Source organism: Gopherus evgoodei, chromosome 9 (assembly GCF_007399415.2).
Source record: "Gopherus evgoodei ecotype Sinaloan lineage chromosome 9, rGopEvg1_v1.p, whole genome shotgun sequence".
Taxonomy (NCBI): Eukaryota; Metazoa; Chordata; order Testudines; family Testudinidae; genus Gopherus; species Gopherus evgoodei.
In genome coordinates, this window is record NC_044330.1 from 7,954,389 (window position 1) to 7,964,908 (window position 10,520).

Here is a 10,520-nt window from a genome sequence, read left to right on the forward strand (position 1 = left end):
CATTATCCCAGACAAGCCTGTCTTCAAACAACTCCTCTGGCTCCCTGCTTGGCTGGCTCTGGTGACGCTGAATGGGAAAGACAGCCCAGACTTGCCCTTCCTGTTTCACTAACCCTCTGCAGACCTGTGGCAGCTGAATACAGGCAGATCATCTAGTATTTGGGGGGAGGGATAGCTCAGTGGTTTAAGCATTGACCTGCTAAACCCAGGTTTGTGAGCTCAATCCTTAAGGGAACCACCTGGGGCAAAATCAGTACTTGGTCCTGCTAGCAAAGGCAGGCTGGACTCAATAACCTTTCAGAGTCCATTCCAGCTCTAAGAGATAGGTATAGCTCCATATATTATTGGCCTCCCTTGTTTTCTCCCAGGATATACAACTGTGGGCACCAGCACCCTGTCCTCCACCTCTGGAATCTGACACTGTCTCTTTTCAGGCTCTCCTAATGATGTCTCCTCCCACTCTTGCCCAGACCTCAGATCCCCTCCCCTTGGCCATTTTGTATTATTGAAATCCAAACTTCCCCAGTGCTTTCTCCAAACCTGCTTAGAGAGCACTCTTCCAAGCATACCAGTGAGGTCTTTTCCCCACTCTGGGACTTCCTGCTGGCACAATTTATCCCCAGTATGGGTGGTGAGTCCCAAGCACCCCTGCAGCCAGAGGAGCCCCAGCCAACCCCACCCCTGGAGTGCCAGAGCCAGGCTGAGCTGCTGGCCCAACTCCCTTCCCCAGCAGCACCAGCTTCAGGTAGAGAAGAAGGCCAGGGCCTCAGGACACAACACGGGTGGGAACACAGCCTGCTCTGGCCTATGATACCCACCGCTCATGCTCCCGGATCCTATCCAGTTAAGACAAAGGAGGCTGAGCTGGTGACATAGAGGGACGTTTGTCCCCTTCTTTCCCCCTCACACTTCATTGGACTGGGAGACACATCCAGGATCTGTAATTCTCAGGGGTCAGAGACAGACACAGGCTTTCAGCTAATTCAGCATTGTTCTAACAAAGCAAACAAATCGGCTCTCAGGCTGAAGCCTGGTTTGCTAAGGTTCAGTGGAGAGCCAAGTGCATAGGCTGGCAAGGCCAGACACAGCATGAGAGGGGTGACCCTTCACACCACTCTGGGTTCCCTTTTCCTGGGAATGCAGCAGGGGCAGCTAGCTCTGGTGAGATGCAGGTCTGGAGACATAGGTCAGGAGCGGAGAGGTGACTTGATGGGTAGCTGAATCCATGGAAGCATAGTGGAGAGGATCAGCAAGAGGGTCAATGGAAGAGGGACGTGTCCTTGACCACACTTGCCCTTGTGTGGGTCAGCACGCAGGAGCAGCTACGCTGATTGCTAAAGCAGGGCTGGCCTTCTGAGTGGAGACACGGTCTCAGTAAATGATGCTTCAGCAATAAACTCTCAGGTCAGCAAGTGAAGAATCAGCAGAGCTGTGAAATAAAGTCTACAGGGAGTAACAGTGAAATCACCCTTTCCGTTGCACCAAGTTGCTTTCACGGGTGTCGAGACCATTGCCTGCAGGCAGATCCTGGCTGGAGCCCTGCGCAGATTTGCAGGGTACCTCTTCCTGCTAGTCACCCAGACTCAGCAGAACATCTGGCTCCAAGCAGGATGTGTGATTTCCTCCTGCAGCGCACTGACTTTCCCTGCACTAAAGGGAGGCAGATCAGGGCAGCTGACACCTTCAATATCAAAGCCAGGGCACTGGGGTTGGCAGGAGCTGGCAAACCATTAGCCCAGGATTTCCAGGATTCAGAAGGGGAGGGCAGCAAGGAAGGGAGAGGACGAAGGACAGCTGGATTAATAGAGAATGGGGAGGGGGACTCCAAACCTGTGAGCGTTTCCTTTGTCTCCGGGTTGGCCTTCTGTACAAGGTAAAGCTGGGGAAGGGGGATTTCAGGTCATTGTGGCTAGGCAGTATGGGCTACTTAGCAAGGATGCTGGGCTAGGAGTCAAGAGTCTCAGGTTCTAGTCCTGTCTCTGCTATTGACTGGCTGTGTGGCCTTGGGCAAGTCACCTCTTCTCTATGTGCTTCTTTCCACACCTATTCATTGACTTGTTTAGAGTGTAAGTTCTTGGGGGCACACTGTCCCCCTCAATTGTTCATACACTGCCTAGCATAACAAGGCCCTGAGCTTGGGTGGGGCATCTAGGTGCTACTGCCATACAACAGAGAGCACCCAACAGGTGGTGTTTCTGGGGTCATCTCTCCAGCCGATGTATATTGACATGACTCCATTTATCGCAATGGAACCATGCTGACGTAGCCAAGCTGAGGCTCTGACACTCTGTGTGCTATCAATCCCCTTCCTGCTGTCTCTAAGCAAATGTTGCATGGACCCAAAAGAGCAATATTTTACTTCAGCTTGCTGCTTACAGCCAGGCCACAGTAAGTGCACGTGGTGGTTTATGGGGCAGATGATCCACCCTGCTGCCTGAGCTCTGCTCTGGTACAATGGAGATGGGGGTTATCAGAAAGCAGGCTGCGGCTTCTTGGTCCCCACCTGTTTTGGTCCCAGGGCAAGTTAGAGCTGCCAGGAAGATATTCCAAGTGGAGCAAGGCCTAAATGAGTAGAGAACTGAGCAATTACGCTGTCAGCTAAGCAAGTGAAGAATCGGGGAACTTGTGCCAGTGGAGAATTGGCCATAGCAGATTTCTGCTTCACTTCACCCTTGCCACCCACCTGGAATGCCCCCAACAGGCTTTTCACCTCTACACCAGAGGTTCTAGGGGCATCTGGTTCAAGAAGTGGCTATGCTGGCAGAGTTTCACTGCACAAGGGGAAGTCACCACTGGCCATCTCTGTCCACTTTAAATCCATATTGGGCGCTTATGCGAGTGGACTTAGACCAGAGAGTCCAACCCAAGGTCCTTTCCCTGCAGAGCTCATAAAAGAGCACAGACCTGACAGGACAGGAGTTCAGCCACTCACCGTGTGGAGACAACAGGGGTGAGGACAGTGAGCAGCCCAGGGGGAGGGTTGAGGAAGGAAGGAAGAGGAGACGGCTTGGTGGAAGAGAGACTGTTCCATGCAGATCTGGGGAAAGCTTGTTAATTGCAACACTCATATCAATGGGAGCTGGAATAGACTCGATTTCTTCCGCCGTCTGTAGACTTGGTAGTGTACACACAAAACAGAAGAAAATGTCTCTGCCCTAAGGCTGTCCCAATAAATCTGCCTTTTCCTTTCTAGATCACTCCCTGAGGCTGTAACCTTGGTGCTAACATTAGCCTGGACCCTTTGTTCCATCCGGAGTTTATTTGCTCACGTTGTGTTGCTGCCTTCTATTTTTAGCAGGATGGGGGTGATTTATTTCTCCAGAGCAGTTCATTTCTTAGCTACGATATTCCTTGCTGCTTTATTTCTACCTGCCAGCATCCTTACTTGAAGCACTAAGAGTATATCTACGCTGCAATTAAAACCTAGGGCTAGCCCACGCCAGCTGTCTGGGGCTCACACTAAGGGGCTGTTTAACTGACATGTACATGTTCAGGCTCAGGCTGGAGTCCAGGCTCTAGGACCCTGCCCGAATGTCTACACTACAATTTAACAGCCCCTTAGCCCAAGCCCTGCAAACCAGGGTCACCTGGCATGGGCCAGCCATAGGTTTTCAATTAGTGTAGACAGACCCTGAGGTCACGCAACATGCCCAAGGCTGTACAGTGGAGCCCTGGGTTGCAATCCTGAAAGGGTTAACAACAATGGATGACAACAAATAAATAATCTTTCTACTCATCACTCTAGTTGTAAATGTTAACCAGTACTGGAAATCCAAGGAACACCCGGTGCTGCAGGAAGTACTGCTGAGGACTCGGAAGGGAGTGCTCTCCACAATGGTGTCAGGGGACACTGTGATGCTATGGAGTCTGGCAGATAGGAGATAAACCCAAGTCTCTGGTCCATCCATAGCTATCAAAGCTCCCATAACACTTTCTTAATGGTTGTGATGGTATCCACAGGGTCACAGCCAAATTCCAACTCTGATTATTGTATTCTGCTTCCCTAAATTCCTCCTGCAAATTCAACTGGATAGAATACTCTTCTTTACTTCTTGCCCTCAGCTGTTGTGTAGTGTTACTGTGAGCTATTACCAGCTGTTGTGTTTCACCCCAGAAATGGCTGCTCTACAGTGGTGGCTGAAGTGTAGGTTTTGGGTCTCTATTCTTCAGGGGTGGGTGCTTCAGCACTTTGGGTTCATCACAAAGCCCTCACTCCCAACACCTGTGAGATGGTATTGATCTGAGCCCACAGGCATTTCAGCTAATGCAGGTGAGCAAGGCCATCAGCAGCCATGGGCTATTGGAATCAGGGCTCTGAGCCTGATGTGCTTCTCGTACGCTCCAGCACCATGTTGTTGGATGAAGCTTCTCTCACCAGCAAAGGAAAACCTGCTGCTACTTACTTCATAGCTGTAAAAAATATGCTAATTCCATTGAGAACTCGCTCAGCAAAGCCCCAGCCCAGTGATGTCCCTCAAGGCCCTGAACCACCTGCTGGCACAGAACCCAGAAGTCCTCACATTGGTCTGTGCCAACACCTCCTGCCTGTTAAAGGCCTGGAAGGCTGCAGGATGTCCACAGTGACCAAAGAGACAATGGCATCCAACAGAGCAAAAGATTTCCAATAAGGCCAAAGCCCTCTTGCTCAGCATCTCCCTCTCCCCTTCCTAGGTTAGGACCGCTTCCTACTGGGGCTCGTGTCAGACTGGCTGCCAAACCAGGTCTGGTGATGAGCACAGGATAAGTTTGGGTTATGCCAGCCACTGGTGTAAGTATGTGAGAGCACTTAGGAGATCCCTTTGCCACCTGCTGCTCCATGGAGAGATGTCATGGTCCCCTCGGGTTTCTCAGGTGACAGGATGGTGAAGAGCGACGTGAGGAGTAGGGGGATTAAGACTTTCATGTCTCTGGTGGAGCTTCAGGATCCCCCAAGCCCCTGTCCCAGACACAACAGTTTGACAAAGGAGATCACAACTTCCTTCAATACCCATTATTGCCCCTTGTGTTCAGTCAGAATCACAGGGAGACGATGTCAGGCCTCCACATAGCAACACAGGAATTGCCAGACTAGATCAGAACAATGGTCCATCCAGTGGTCAGTAGCAGGTGCTCCAGAGGAAGGTATAAGGAACCCTGCTGATAGCATGGGATAACCTGCCCCTGGCGCAAATTTCCTCCAAACCCCCAAGTTCATGCCCCGAAGCTGGATGTTTTATGCCCCTTCTCAAACTCTTGTTTGTTTAGAGTTTGCTTTTTTAACCTTGGATGTCTCTATTAGCTATATGTCCAGTCCCTATTTTAATCCTGCTCAACTCTTGGCCACAATCGTATTTGGTGGCAGAGAGTTCCACAGGCTGATTATAAGAACATAAGAGTGGCCATACTGGGTCATACCAAAGGTCCATCTAGCCCAGTATCCTGTCTTCTGACAGTGGCCAATACCAGATGCCCCAGAGGGAATGAATAGAGCAGGGAATCATCAAGTGATTCATCTCTTGTCACTCATTATCCATTATCTTTAAAAGTATTTTATTTTTATTGGTTTTGAATTTGCCACCACTTCATTCCACTGAATGTCACTTAGTTCTTGTTTTATGAGCCAAAGTGGGTGTAAGTTCCTGATCTACTCTCTCTAAACCATTTAGGATTATTTTATATATCATGCACCCCTTTCGTATCAAGTCTCCTGTCTAAGGTAAACAAACCCACTCTTCTCAGTCTCTCTTCATTGTGAGTCATTCCAGGTCCCTAACCTTCTTGTCAATGGTCTCTGACTCCCCTCTTTATGTCTGGAATATCATTTCTGAGATGGAGTGATTAGAAATGAACACAGTATTTGAGGCAGTATTCATCCTCCTCGCTCCCACAACCTCATTCTTCTGGCACAATGAACCTTCCTACCACAACGATAAAGCTTGTCTGTGCAGGGTTCAGAACTTTCTTACGTCTGGCCAAGATGGTGGAATGAACTTCCTGAGGAACTAAGGACAAATCTCACCATCTTCTGTTCCAAGTACAAGGTGCACTTCTTTGATCTGCCTTCTCTAACATAAACATAGATCAGGTCTGCACAACTCGCAAAGCAGCGAGGGCCATATTACTCCAAAGAAAACAGCTGAGGGCCGACCCCCCAGGGCTGCCCGCTCCGCAGAAATAAATACTCCTTCCCCAGCACTGCCCTGCCGAAAGAGCTGTGGGCTGAAAAGGAAGGTGTGGGTGCGGGTGATACTTTGCTTTAATTGAAAAATTCTTAATAAACAATTTTTTTAATTTTATTTTGTTTTATGAATCATGGAAAAAAATGCAAAACACCTGTTCCGTTGAAAGAAAACATTTGTACTTTTCATAATTACCTTGCAAATTTAAAGAGAGATAGTACATCTCTTTTCTGCAACAAGCTTGTTGTATTCGGGGGTCACATCTGAAGTGGATATTTTCATAATATCTTCCAAATGGTCATCAATCAGAGAAGAATGCTGCTTGATTTTGTTCATGATGGAAAACGTTTGTTCACATATGTATGTGCTTCCAAAAATGCTGAACATTTTCAGTGCAACTTCAATAAGATTCTTGTATTTTTCATTGTCCAGATTTTTGTAGAAGTCCCACAGGCTGCTTGCTCTGTGCTTATTTCGGTAAACTGCTGAACAATGAAGTTCAGTAACCTCCAACTGCAAATCTAGTGGCATGTCCTCTGGATCCACAGAAAAGAGATCTTCAATCAGCTTCAACTGGACATCTTCTTCTTTAGACAAAGTAAGTCTTCTGTCAAATTCTTCAATCAAAAGATTGATGTGCTTTGCGTATTTTTCTCTTAACTCAGCGTGTTTGTGCTGAGGGATACGCTGTGCACAAGTGAGAAAGTGATACATTTCACCTTTTGACAGCTGACTTCTGAAAAGTTTCAATTTCATTTTGAAAGCTTTCACTGCTGCACACATTTGAAATACAAGCTGATTTTTGTCCTGAAGTTTAATGTTGAGATCATTGAGGTATAATATCACAAAAGAAAAAGATCTTGATTCCAGGACTCATTTTCAAGCTTTGGGAATTTTATTGGCCCATTTTCTAGGAATTCTGCTATCTCCTCTTTCAAAGCAATGAAATGCTGGAGCACTCTTCCTCAACTCAACCACCTCCCTTCTGTATGATAGATCAAGTCGCGGCACTCGGCATCTACCCCTTCAAGAACGGCTTGAAATGTCCTATGTTTTAGTCCTCTAAAACGGATGTAGTTTACAATGGAAACCACCACTGACATTACATGCTCAAATTTTAAGACTTTGCTACACAAAACCTGCTGATGTATAATGCAGTGATGTTTGATTATTTGTCTCCCGATAAATTCTTCAAGAAGAGTAACTGCTCCAACATTTTTTCTGCACATAGCTGGAGCACCATCAGTACAAATGGCCACCAAGTTTGTAAAATCTAATCCCAGCTTATCATTCATGCACTTTATCACTTCATTGGAGATTTATTTTCCGGTTGTGTGACCTGTCATAGAGCACACGCCAGCAAGTTCTTCAGTAATTTCAAAGTTTTTATCAATACCTCTAATAAAAATAAGAAGTTGGGCGGTGTCTTTTAAATCGGTGCTCTCCTCCATAGCTAGGGAGTAATAGCAGAATTCACTGACTCTCTGCTTTAACTGATCACTTAGATTGGTAGAAATGTCAGCTATTCTTCTCTGTACAGTCATGTGTGATAGACTGACATTCTCAAATATTCCCCTCTTTTCTGGACATAACTCAGATACAGCAATCAACATGCACTTTTTAAAAACTCGCCATCTGTTAAGTATTTCCCAGCAGCAGCAATTTCCTTAGAAATTTGAAAGCTTACTTTAGTAAGCTTATCGTTTTCAGTACATATGTATTTATTCGTCGATTCAGTGTTGAAAACGCCGTGCTCTGATTCTATTTTTCTCTTTTTCTTTTCACTCATGGTATCCATTATGTAGCTCAAGATTTTGTTGAATAAATTCACATACAAGGGAAACACTCACAGTCACACACAAAGAGAAGAGATATCTCACAGCGTATGGCACACTAATAAGGTACTGACGGTGTGTGGAAGTCTGTAAAGGGGAAAGAAATGGTGCGCATAGGGTGACCAGATCACAGCAGTAAAATAGGACCTGCCCCCTCACCGCTCAGCCCCACAATCACACCCCTCTTTACCCCCTAACCACCCCCTGCTGGCTTGCTGCATCCCTCCTAGTCAGTCCTCCACCCACCACTCACCTCCTTTCACCTCCTCCCTCCCCTACCAGAAACCCCCATGCCCACCCCTAGAACCCCTGCTGGCTCACTGCTTGCCTCTTTGGCCACCAGCTCGCCATTCACATTCCACTTCCCCCAGTATAAAGCCTCATTCAAAGACTCAGGGGTCACTATATTACTGCACACAGCAGGCAATCAATGCAGTTGTAGATAAACCTATGCATTACGCATTTTGTATAACTTTTATAGAACTTTGTATTGAATCTTGGTAATATGTTATAGCAGGCCCTTAAGGTAGTATAATTAAGGTAAAATAAAAATGTCTTTTTGGTAGAAGTAGAATAAGATCTTCCCCCCACTTTATATTCAATTGCCCTGGGAGATTTGCATAAGAGGGAAGCTGCTATAAAAGTGAGGTGTCTTGCAGAGAACCCTGGGTTTCATCTTGTCAACACTGGAGCATCAATCTGGATCGGCACAAGCCTGGCTCCAGCCCTTCCCCATCTAACTCACCTGGCCAGTGACGTTAAGGGGAGCAACTCGTTGGTAACAATAGTAAGATGGAATGTGTTTGTATGTGAGTGCATGAGTGTGATATATCATACGCATATGACAGTGTTGATTATTACATGTAGTACTAATAAATGTGGAGTTTTCCCTTATTCCCCCTGAAAAGATCCTGTACAGTACTTTAAGTACCACACAGTAACAAAAATTAAAATATTGAAAATGGCTGCCCCCCCACTCCAGCCACTGATTCACCTCCTCACCCCCCTCAGTATAAAGCCTCATTCAAAGACCCGGGGGTCACTATATTACTGCACACAGCAGTCAATCAATGCAGTACCAAAAATTAAAATACTGAAAATGGATGCCCCCCTCCAGCCACCGACTCGCCGCTCACCTCCTCACCCCCACGGATAAAGTCTCGCTGCCACTGCCCGCCCGCTCAGCTCATCATCCCCCCTCAACCTCCCAGCTCGCCTCCTCACCCCCCACCGCCCAGCTCATCATCCCCCCATCCCCCTCCGGCTTGCCTCTTCACCCCCGCCTTCTCACCTCTGCCCCACCCTTCAAACTGGCATCTTCACCACCTCGCCCCACCCTCCCACCCAGCCATTGGCTTGCCCCACAGACTTGCTTCCCTACTCAACCCCCCACTTGCCTCCTCCCCCACCGACTCACCTCACCCTGCCCCCCCCCCCACTGGCCTCTTCACCACCCCACTCGCCCAGCCATTGGCTTGCCCCACCCCGTTGCTTGCCTACTCAACCCCCACAGGTTGCACAGTGAGCCCATGCGGGCTACATGTGGCCCAGAGGCTGTACGTTGTGCAGGCCTGACATAGATAGCTAGACTATTTAAAAAAAAAAAAAAAAAAAACAGAACAAAACCCTCCACTGCACACACAAAACTTCAGTTTTATGAATAAGCCGTGAGGTAGCACTTACTGTACAATAGTGTGCCCACGTGCCTGTGTCAGTGCATGGATGCACACGTGTGGCTACATGTATGTGTGTAAACACGCACTTTTATTTTGGGCCACTCCCTTTTCCATCACACACTGACAATATTTCGAAGCTTTCTCCACAGCCACCAGGGCTAGAAACTTACTTTTTCTTTTAGAATGGAGGCTGAAATCCTCACAGATCCACTGGACTCTGGAAGTTGGAACTTTAAGGAAAACAATAATGATCAGGAGACTCATAACAAAAATCAGGAGAGTTAAATGGAGAGGTCCCCAAAAGAGGCTGAGAGGAAACCGAGGAAATTCAAACAGGGGCCTGCTGAGCTAGAGGTTGCAGCAAGGTAGCTTGGCCTTGCCCTGGAGGACACGCAGCACTGCAAGCAGCCAGCAGGGCCACGGCCAAGGCAGCCCCAGCTGGGCTTAGCGGGACCAAATGTCCCGATTATATATGGACAGTCCCGGTTTTTGGGTCTTTTTCTTGCATAGGTTCCTATTACCCCCACCCCCCACCCCCTGGTCCCGATTTTTCACACTTGCTGTCTGGACACCCCAGCTAGGCTGCGCTGGAGGCTCCCCCACACCCAGGACGAGTAGCCAGGTCCCACTCACCCACCCCAGCAGCTCTCCCGCGCCCTAGGGAGCCTGCCCACATGGTGCCCTACTGCACATGCGCCCTGCACAGGGAGCAGCCGGCCTGCGGGGCACCAACGCGGAACGCAGGTATCAGGTCAGATTTCTTATTGGCGGGTCGCGGCGCGCGCATGCGTGTCAGGGATTCCCCCCCCCCACACACACACACACTTCGCATTCTGAGCGGGCCGGTATGT

At 48.2% G+C, this 10,520-nt stretch overlaps 1 long non-coding RNA gene across 1 annotated transcript; it reads right to left on the reverse strand.

Annotated features, from left to right (window-relative positions):
- Nucleotides 1-6,300: 6,300 nt before the first annotated feature.
- LOC115657308 lies at nt 6,301-10,484 on the reverse strand. The gene is made up of 3 exons (XR_004001952.1): nt 10,303-10,484; nt 9,840-9,899; nt 6,301-8,080 (listed from the first exon to the last, which is right to left on the reverse strand). It is a non-coding gene; the product is annotated as an uncharacterized LOC115657308 (long non-coding RNA).
- Nucleotides 10,485-10,520: the final 36 nt, after the last annotated feature.